General features: G+C 37.6%; 1 pseudogene; it reads right to left on the bottom strand.

Annotated features, from left to right (window-relative positions):
- Window positions 1–393: 393 nt before the first annotated feature.
- LOC133183490 (uncharacterized) lies at window positions 394–1,280 on the bottom strand (annotated as a pseudogene).
- Window positions 1,281–9,114: the final 7,834 nt, after the last annotated feature.

Genomic DNA, 9,114 nt, shown 5'->3' with positions numbered 1-9,114 from the left:
GAAGGACCCGCAACTTTCACTTCAAAGTGCCGAGCGCTTGGCGAAGGAAAGGTTGCTACCTATATATTATCGACTTAGGTCAGTCGCGGCCGTGATTTGAACACATGCCCTTCCGATCACGGAGCGAGCGCTCTACCGACTGAGCTACCGTGACGACTACAACTTCAGAGTCGAAGCAGAAGAAACAAATGGGTTGAAATTTTACAGTTACACCTGAAAATAAACAAATTATTTTTATATGTAGCAGAAATCAGCTCTGAAAACTGATTACTTACAAGTCGGAATGGCAAATAAGCAAAATATATTGCATGCATGTGTACCAGCACAGTAGGTTGTCTCCATCTCTAAAGAACATTCTATCCTTTCTTTGACAACAACAGAACTGTGAGAACTGTGATTCCTGTGACCTTAGAGAAAAAGAGAGGAACCACAAGTGTGTAAAAGATTGTCCTGGGCTTCTTCTTTATCTGCCATCTGCTGCCTGTTGAGACGCTGTTTGCAGTATATAACTCTTCTTTTATCACAAAGGCAACACATGATAAAACTGCACACTTTGCCTACAACAGAGATTCAAAACAAGATCTTAAAATCTATTATAAAGTAACTCTACATCGATATTAAATTATATTTGCTTGGAAAATCAACAATACATCCAATCAGAATTCCTTTGTTTTGTTTGTCATTTTCTGTTGGAGATCCCTTTGCTGTTAACCTTGGTCAATCTTTGTCACTTGTGTCTGTTCCAAGAAGATCACCAAGACTCTTAAAGTTACCATCATCCCCTTTTGTTAAATCTGGCAACCAGTGTAATGTTGCGTCTCCAGGCAATCTTTTAGGGTTCATGGTGCAGTACCAACTAGCTTCACAACACTTTCTGATCTGAATAGCATATGGATATTGTATTCATCTGTGATAGACTTATTTGATAACATTTTTTAAATAAAACAAACCTCACAATTCCCTTTTTTTCGATTCAATGATGCTCATGTATAAATATTTTTAAAATAAGGTGTACCTGAAATGAGTACTCCTACTGCTTCACAGGAGCATTTCTTTCCTTTAAGGTAGCTTCATTCCGTGACTCCACGTTGTCATCTGATGTCTTCAATCTCCTCGTGATGATGCAGTTTTAACTTTGTGAATCTGTGCTTCAATATGAAAATTGTTGGCTCTAGAGAATCTTGCAGGGTTGTTTTAATATAAGGTTCTTTTTCAGATATATCACTGATTTTCTGCATGATAGAAGCTGGCATTACTTTGAGCTCGATGTTGGCATTCATTCTACATCTCTGCAGGGAGACATTCTGTAAGGCTAAATTATGCACCTTTCAGCAGGATTGCAATAACTCTGGGAGGGTGCAGTCCTTGCAGCAATAAGTATATCCAAATCAAAGACTATGAAAGTTGCAACGTGATTAAGCTTAACACTCTAACAAGTTGTGCGGTGATCGGGTCCACCATCAGCATACATAAAAAGTGTGGGACACCTCAAGGAGACCCCATTGTCACTTTGAAAGTTTCTAAAAATAGAAATGCTTTCAGTAGCATGTCCAAGGGGACTGGGAGGGATATACATTTTGTCCTTAACAGTAATATGAACAGTCCCAGTTTAGAAACTATCATCTTTACATCTTGGCACCTCAACATCAAGTAAGACAGATAGAGTTGCTCCGTGAATGTGGAAATCATGATCCAAGACAGACAACTTGGCACCTTCTGGAATCAGGGATTTGTTGTAGGCTCGAAATCCAGTTGATGAAGGTGCACCTGGTTCTCCAATGGGTACTTCAGATTTGTCATCAAGGCAAACCACTGCAGTCTGTTCCTAGATTAACAGCCATTTCCTTCATCATACAAAAGAGGTTGAAAGCATATGAAGAATCTGAATGCTTTGCTCGTGTTAACCTTTGTTGCACTACATATTTAACTTTGAATTTTCCTGTGTAACACAAAGCTGATCTTACATATGCATTTGATCACCAAAAGTTGAGACTTAGCCACGATCGGGAAGGAACATTGGAACCTGCAGGTAATCTGGTAGCCACAACATCGATGAAATCTTTCCAACTGATAGCTAAAGGCATGTTCATTTTGTCTGTCTCCTTTCCTGTACAACAGAAACTTCATCTAGATAAGAATCCAGAGCATTCCAGAATGGGTCGAGGAATGTATCTTTAGGTCTACCATTGTTTCTTTGCAGGTCATAAAACACTTCTAGGGCATCTGTTTGAAGTAGAAACTCAAGAACACTATCATCAACTGCCTCTCTGTGCTGTTTTCTGCTGAACTAGAATCATGTGTTAAAAATCTGTACTTGTTTCTCATAACGATTTACAAATTTATGCCGCATGGCTCTAGTTGCATATACAGGCAAATTCTCTTGGATACTTGCTTTAGCCTCAAGGTAACATTCAGCATCTTAATCAGGATCTGCGGTCCAGACAAAATTGAAATTTCCTAAGTAATTGCCAAATCTATGAGTGTATACCTTCACTGGATAAGGTAGAGATTTTTTCTAGCAAATCTCGTCTATCATACCTATCATCTGGTTGAATGTTGTATAAAAATAAGGGCTCATATTGTCCCATTTTCAGAAGTGACTGATGGAGTTTAGCATACTTGTTTTGTATTCCTCCTGATGTTTCAGTTTTCTTCAGTGACATTTATCATTCAATCCTCTTACAGGCTGGAGTTGTTGATGGTCTTTCTTTCTGTTGATTGAGAAACTCCAAATACTTTTTTCATCCCATCGACTAATGTGTTGCATAATGGAGTGGCTTATCTTCTTTGCATAGGAAACAAGCATTCTGAAAGTATTGCATTAGCAATACTAGTCCCCTACCGGCAAGTGTAATCTGGTTCCGTTCCCGTTAAGAATTGAAAATGCCATAATTCCGTCAAAAATTAATGAAGCGGGACGAAAAGCAAACTTGATCTATAACTAATCAAGACAAGCATTCTGAGAGTATTGCATTAGCAATACTAGTCCCCTACCGGCAACAGACAGACAGACGGACAGACAGACAGACGGACGGACAGACTCAGAGGAAACCTATAGTCCCCTCCGGTTTCACCGGTAGGGGACTAATAGGATGTCCTAGCATAGTTACTAATTCCGACTTTTTGTCCTCCATTTCATCTGATGATATCTGAAATAAAATTGAAATTCAAATGATTTCAACAAGCCCTGAGCAAAGAAAATGATTGATTCAACAGAATAAAACAGTGAATGTATTGACTTTAGAATCTGTACCCTAGGGTCTTTTTTCTTCTGTTTTTTCTGGTCATTAAAGCCTTTGAATTCCAAAAACTCAGTCAATTGAATTCCCCTCTCTTCCAGCTTGTGTACATGAGGACCTAAATACCATAACACGTTTGTAAGAATTCTTACAATATTTACACCAGTTGTCTCCACTTATAAAATGTTTAAAAAAATATACATAAAAAGTCTCACTTTTACATTTAAAACTAATCAAGAGAAAGTTATACTTTCTTAAGAAGTAAATACATACCAACAATCCTTACCTGCATGGATGAGAACCCAACTCCTTTTCTTTTCAGTAGTTTTAAAACCATATCATGCATTTGGTCTTTGGCATTATTTTTTTCTGAAATTGAATCAACATTGGTTTATTTTTATTCTATAAATGAAATAAATTAATTTAATAAATATTGTAATTACCAAACTTAATCTTGTTTTCCATCTTACATTAGAACAAGAGACCCAAGGGCCTTAACGGTCACCTGAGTACAACAATTTAGAGGATCCGTGAACTGATAACTGAAGCTTTGTTGTCCAAGAGCAAGAAAAATAGTACGATTAAGATCAACAAAATAATTGGTCTAGTATATATCTATCTTTCCCCCATTCATCATTACTACCATTCAGACTTTTAACAAAATATCTATTTTTAACCCCATATTATTACCTCTCACATTGGCCCCACTTGGCCTAATTGATTGATTGATTGATTGTTTGTTGTTTAACGTCCCTCTCGAGAATTTTTCACTCATATGGAGACGCCACCACTTGCCGGTGGAGAGCTGCAAATTTTGTCCTATACTCGGCACTTACGGCCATTGAGCAGTGAGGGATCTTTTTCGTGCCAGCACCTACTGCGACACGGGACCTCGGTTTATACGGTCTCATCCGAAGGACCGGTCTCCACGTCCCACAGTGGGATTCGAACCCGCGACGTAAGGATCAACTCCTTACTTCGCGACTCCAGAGCAGACGCTCTAACCACTGCGCCACGCGGGCGACTGGCCTAATTGAAGAACATTTAAAAAGATAAGTTATTTTTGTTTCATTTTTTTTTCATCTATAATTTCCAAGTCTACCTGATCATTAAAACTATGAAAGTACTTTTTGTATTATACAATTAATGTTCTTGCATAATTCTCTTATTCTATTAACCTTTCAAATATGTTATCTACAGTGATTAATTATCAAAGGTGAATGACAAAGGGGAATAACTTCACTCAGTAGAATACAAATTAATAGAGCCCTGGCCAGGACCAGAACACTTGACCAAATGGTCCAGATGTTTAAAATTCTGGTAAAAATACCCTTGTTTATTAAAACTTTTACTCTGTTTGTCTCCAATATGCCCAGAAGCAGAGAAGATTTTCAAAGAAATAATGCATTTTCACTATTTAACACAGCCCTACCCTAACACCAGAACCCATGACCCAGGGTCATGAAATTTACAGATTTGGAAGAGGTACCCTCATCATCATAACTATGCAATCAGTTGAAGATTTTCAAAGAATTCACAAATTTTCACTATATTATCAATAGAGCCCCCCCCTCTCAGAGAAACAACAGAACCCCTAGGACCACAAATTTTAAAAATTTTGTAAAAGCACCCTTTCTCATCATAACTATACACTTGTTTCTTTCCTTTATAACCAGGAGTAGAAAAAAAATATTTTGAAAGAAATTATGAATTTTCACTTTATAATCAATAGAGGCCCCCCCCCTTTTTACCAGAACCCCTGACCCTGGGGCCATGAATTTCACAATTTTGGAAGAGGCGTTCTTGCTTATCATAACCATGTACTTCCCTTGAATAATACCCAGGAGCAGAGAAGATTTTCAAAGAATTGATGCATTTTCACTATATAATCAATAGAGCCCCCTCCCCCCTTTTCACCAGAACCCCTGACCCAGGGGCCATGAAATTCACAATTTTGGAAGAGGCTCTCTTGCTCATCATAACTATGTACTTCGTTACTTTATTTAATACCCAGGAGCAGAGAAGAAGACTTTAAAAGAATTAATGTATCTTCACTATATAATCAATAGGGCCCCGCCCTTACACCAGAACCCTGACCCTGGGGCCATGAAATTCAAAATTTTGGAAGAGGCACTCTTGCTCATCATAACTATGTACTTAGTTACTTTATTTAATGCCCAGGAGCAGAGAAGAAGATTTTCAAAGTTTTAATGCATTTTCACTATATAATCAATAAAGCCCCGCCCTAACGCCAGAACCCCTGACCCTGGGGTCATGAAATTTACAATTTTGGAAGAGGCACTCTTGCTCATCATAACTATGTTCTTAGTTAGTTTATTTCACACCCAGGAGCAGAGAAGAAGATTTTCAAAGTTTTAATGCATTTTCACTATATAATCAATAGAGCCCCGCCCTGACACCAGAACCCCTGAAATTCACAATTTTGGAAGAGGCACTCTTGCTCATCATAACTATGTACTTAGTTAGTTTATTTCACACCCAGGAGCAGAGAAGATTTTAAAAGAATGCATTTTCACTATATCATCAATAAAGCCCCGCCCTAACACCAGAGCCCCTGACCCAGTGGCCATCAAATTCACAATTATGGAAGAGGCATTCTTGCTTATCATAATTATGTACTTAGTTAGTTTATTCAATAACCAGGAGCAGAGAAGAAGATTTTCAAAGAAATAATGCACTTTACTATATGATCTATATAGCCGCACCCTAGCCCCAGAACCCCTGACCCTGGGGCCATGAATTTCACAATTTTGGTAGGGGGCTCAATGCTTATTACAATCATGCCAACAGTTTGACTGCTTGAAGTCAAGGAGTAAAGAAGAAGATTTTTAAAGATTGCATTAAATTTAGTGGTTTTTGCCCCACCCCTCAGGCCCCAGGGGGGCAGGGACCATGAAATTCAAAAAATTTTGTCCCCCTTCACCCATAGATGCTATATGCCAAATTTGGTTGAAATTGGTTGAGCGGTTTCAGAGAAGAAGCTGAAAATGTTCAAATGTTAACGCACGACGCACGCCGACGGACGAAAACTGATAGCAATAGGTCACCTGAGTAAACTCAGGTGACCTAAAAAAGGGGCATTATTATACATTGAAACTTTCAAATGTTCGAATAATAGCAAGACCCTCTACTACACCATGTTGACAATTTCATTTTGTAAATTGCTATGTGCCAGTTTTTTGTGTGTTTTTTTTAAATAGATGTGGAGAGAAGATTGAAAAGATGCAGAATATATATAATAACATCTGGTACATGCAACACATATTTTAAGCATATACATTTTAAAGCACTACATACTAGAAAGTATTAAAGTGTAACAGATGGATGTGAAAGTTTAGCTCCAATTAATACATCGCATATTATAAAAGCTTGTTCACATGCTACAGTGTAATAAAGGTGCTCTAGTTAAAGTACTACCATTTCTTTCCTTGCAGATCAAATGTTTGGCTGAAAAGATACATTTTTTAGATAAAAGAGGAAGAAAAGTTTTTATCTAGTATTTAATCTTCTTCCATTAAAGTTCATACCACCTTCTGGTGTATCATTGATATAATTTCAAATTAAAACTTTTTCACATTTAAAAAAAGAATATTTTTTATTGCACCAACCTCTCTTGTGGAAGTTTATCATATTTCCTTTTCACATTCATTAGGACATCAAACACATTTGGTTTTTCTGCCCATGACCCAATGATGTATTCAAACTATCCAAAAAGTAAAAAAAAAAAAAAAAACAAACTTGCATAAATAACCCCAAATAGCAAAAATGAATAATTCATTTAATTTTGCCTGCCATGTGGCGATTTTATGTACAACTGCAGATTTAATAACACACGCAGGTTCAATAAGTATTGATATAAAGTTTGTAGCTTTGTAGAACAAATAAAAATTTTGTTCAAAATGAATCCAACACCGATATCGGTGTTATCTATGGCTGTGTGTGTGACTTTTGGACCATCTTCTTCGGATGTTGAGGCCCTGATCTCATCTACGATTACGTCATTTGGGATATATGGATAAAGAGCATCCCCTACAGTTTGGTCCTCTTTTCCCCTCAGAAAAAAGTTTCGCGAAAGGGTGCTATCTCCGAAACATTTTAACTTCACTATGAAAAAAGACATACCTTCCGCCATGTTTTACGTTTCTGTTTTTGGTCACTGAAACGTTTGAAACAAGATGTTTTATTGCATGTACTGGACCCAGAGCATTATAAATACTTAAACCCTGATGATCAGGCATTAATTTTCCGTAATCCGAAAGATATAATAACTGTGGCCTTACAAGGGCCTTCAGCATTATTTAAGCAGGTCACCGCAAGTACACAAATTTGCTACCGGAGCCTGAAAACCAAACAGGAAATTGCCAAAGATATGATCACGAATGGTCCGATAGACTTACGATGAGATATGGAGATAACTATCAGTAATCAAGCTCATCAAGGCTATTGAAACCAGAAGTCTCTGAAAAGACTGTAGCTCTACTGGTTTTTACTTAACTAAAGCAGATTGATTGATGGATTGTATATTGTTTTACGTCCCATTCCCGAATTTTTTACTCATATAGATACGTCACCATATACCGGCGAAGGGCTTCAAATTTTGACCTTTACTCGGCACTCAGAGCCATTGAGCAGTGAGGGATCTTTATCGTGCCAACGCCTGCCGTGACAGGGGGCCTCGGTTTTTAAGGTCTCATCCGAAGGACCCGCAACTTTCACTTGAAAGTGCCGAGCGCATGGCGAAGGAACAGTTGCTACCTATTTTTTATCGACTTAGGTCTGTCGCGGCCGAGATTCGAACTCACGACCTCCCGATCACGGAGCGAGCACTCTACCGACTGAGCTACCGTGAACGGTTTAACTAAAGTAGAGAAAGTAGCACTTGGACTTGAAACTATGGCAACAGCAATAAATAAAATAATGATCCTTGGTTTTTGAGTCAAGTTTAATTTCAATTGAATAAAAACTGTAGTTTTAGTAACCATGGCAACACTTCAACAAAATCAAAAACCGATATACAGAATTATGAATCTTAATGTAGTCTTGTTAACTATAACTGTTATATTGAAATCGGATTGAAACTGTAAGAGTAGCATTAAACGTTTTGAAAGGATTTTATAGAAATTTCTATTTTAAGTAACCTTGGCAACACCGGCTATTTAAAACAAAAACGATATACAGTATTAGGTATCTTAGTGTAGTCTACTTGTGTACCGAGTTATATTGAAATTGGATTAAAACTGTAGGAGTTCTGACAGAATTTCACATAATTTTTTTTTTTTTGAGAAACCATAGCAACACCGTTCATTGAAATCAAAAACCATTACATAGAATTATGTACCGTAGTGTACATGGCCGTAGGAACCGGGGGGTACCCCCCCCCCAAATAATTTTGCCGATATATAGATAACTATAGTAAACATAGATACTATATACTTGTGCCCCCTCAATAAAAACGTCTGATGACTTTTGTGTGTGTGTGTTTGTATGTGTGTGTGTGTGTTTTGCTTGTCAGGAAATTTTTGGTAGTGCCCCCTCAACTGTCAACTGAAAATGTATGGCTGCGCCCACAAAATCTGCTTCCTACGGGCCTGGTGTAATCTACTTGCGTACCAAGTTACATTTAAATTGGACTAAAACCGTAGGAGGAGTAGCTTTTAAAATAATTCCACAGAAATTTGTATTTTTAGTAACCATGGCGACACCGTTCATTGAAATCAAAAATCGATAACAGAATTATGTATCTTTGTGTAGTCTACTTGTATACAAAGTTATATTGATTGATTGATTGTGTGTTGTTTTACGTCCCGTTCAAGAATTTTTCACTCATATAGAGACGTCACCATATACCGGTGAA

The sequence above is a fragment of the Saccostrea echinata genome, unplaced genomic scaffold (genome assembly GCF_033153115.1).
Source record: "Saccostrea echinata isolate AGI-Se365-2 ecotype Australia unplaced genomic scaffold, CSIRO_AGI_Sech_v1 ptg000009l, whole genome shotgun sequence".
Classification (NCBI taxonomy): domain Eukaryota; kingdom Metazoa; phylum Mollusca; class Bivalvia; order Ostreida; family Ostreidae; genus Saccostrea; species Saccostrea echinata.
This window is presented reverse-complemented; position numbering and strand designations above follow the sequence as displayed.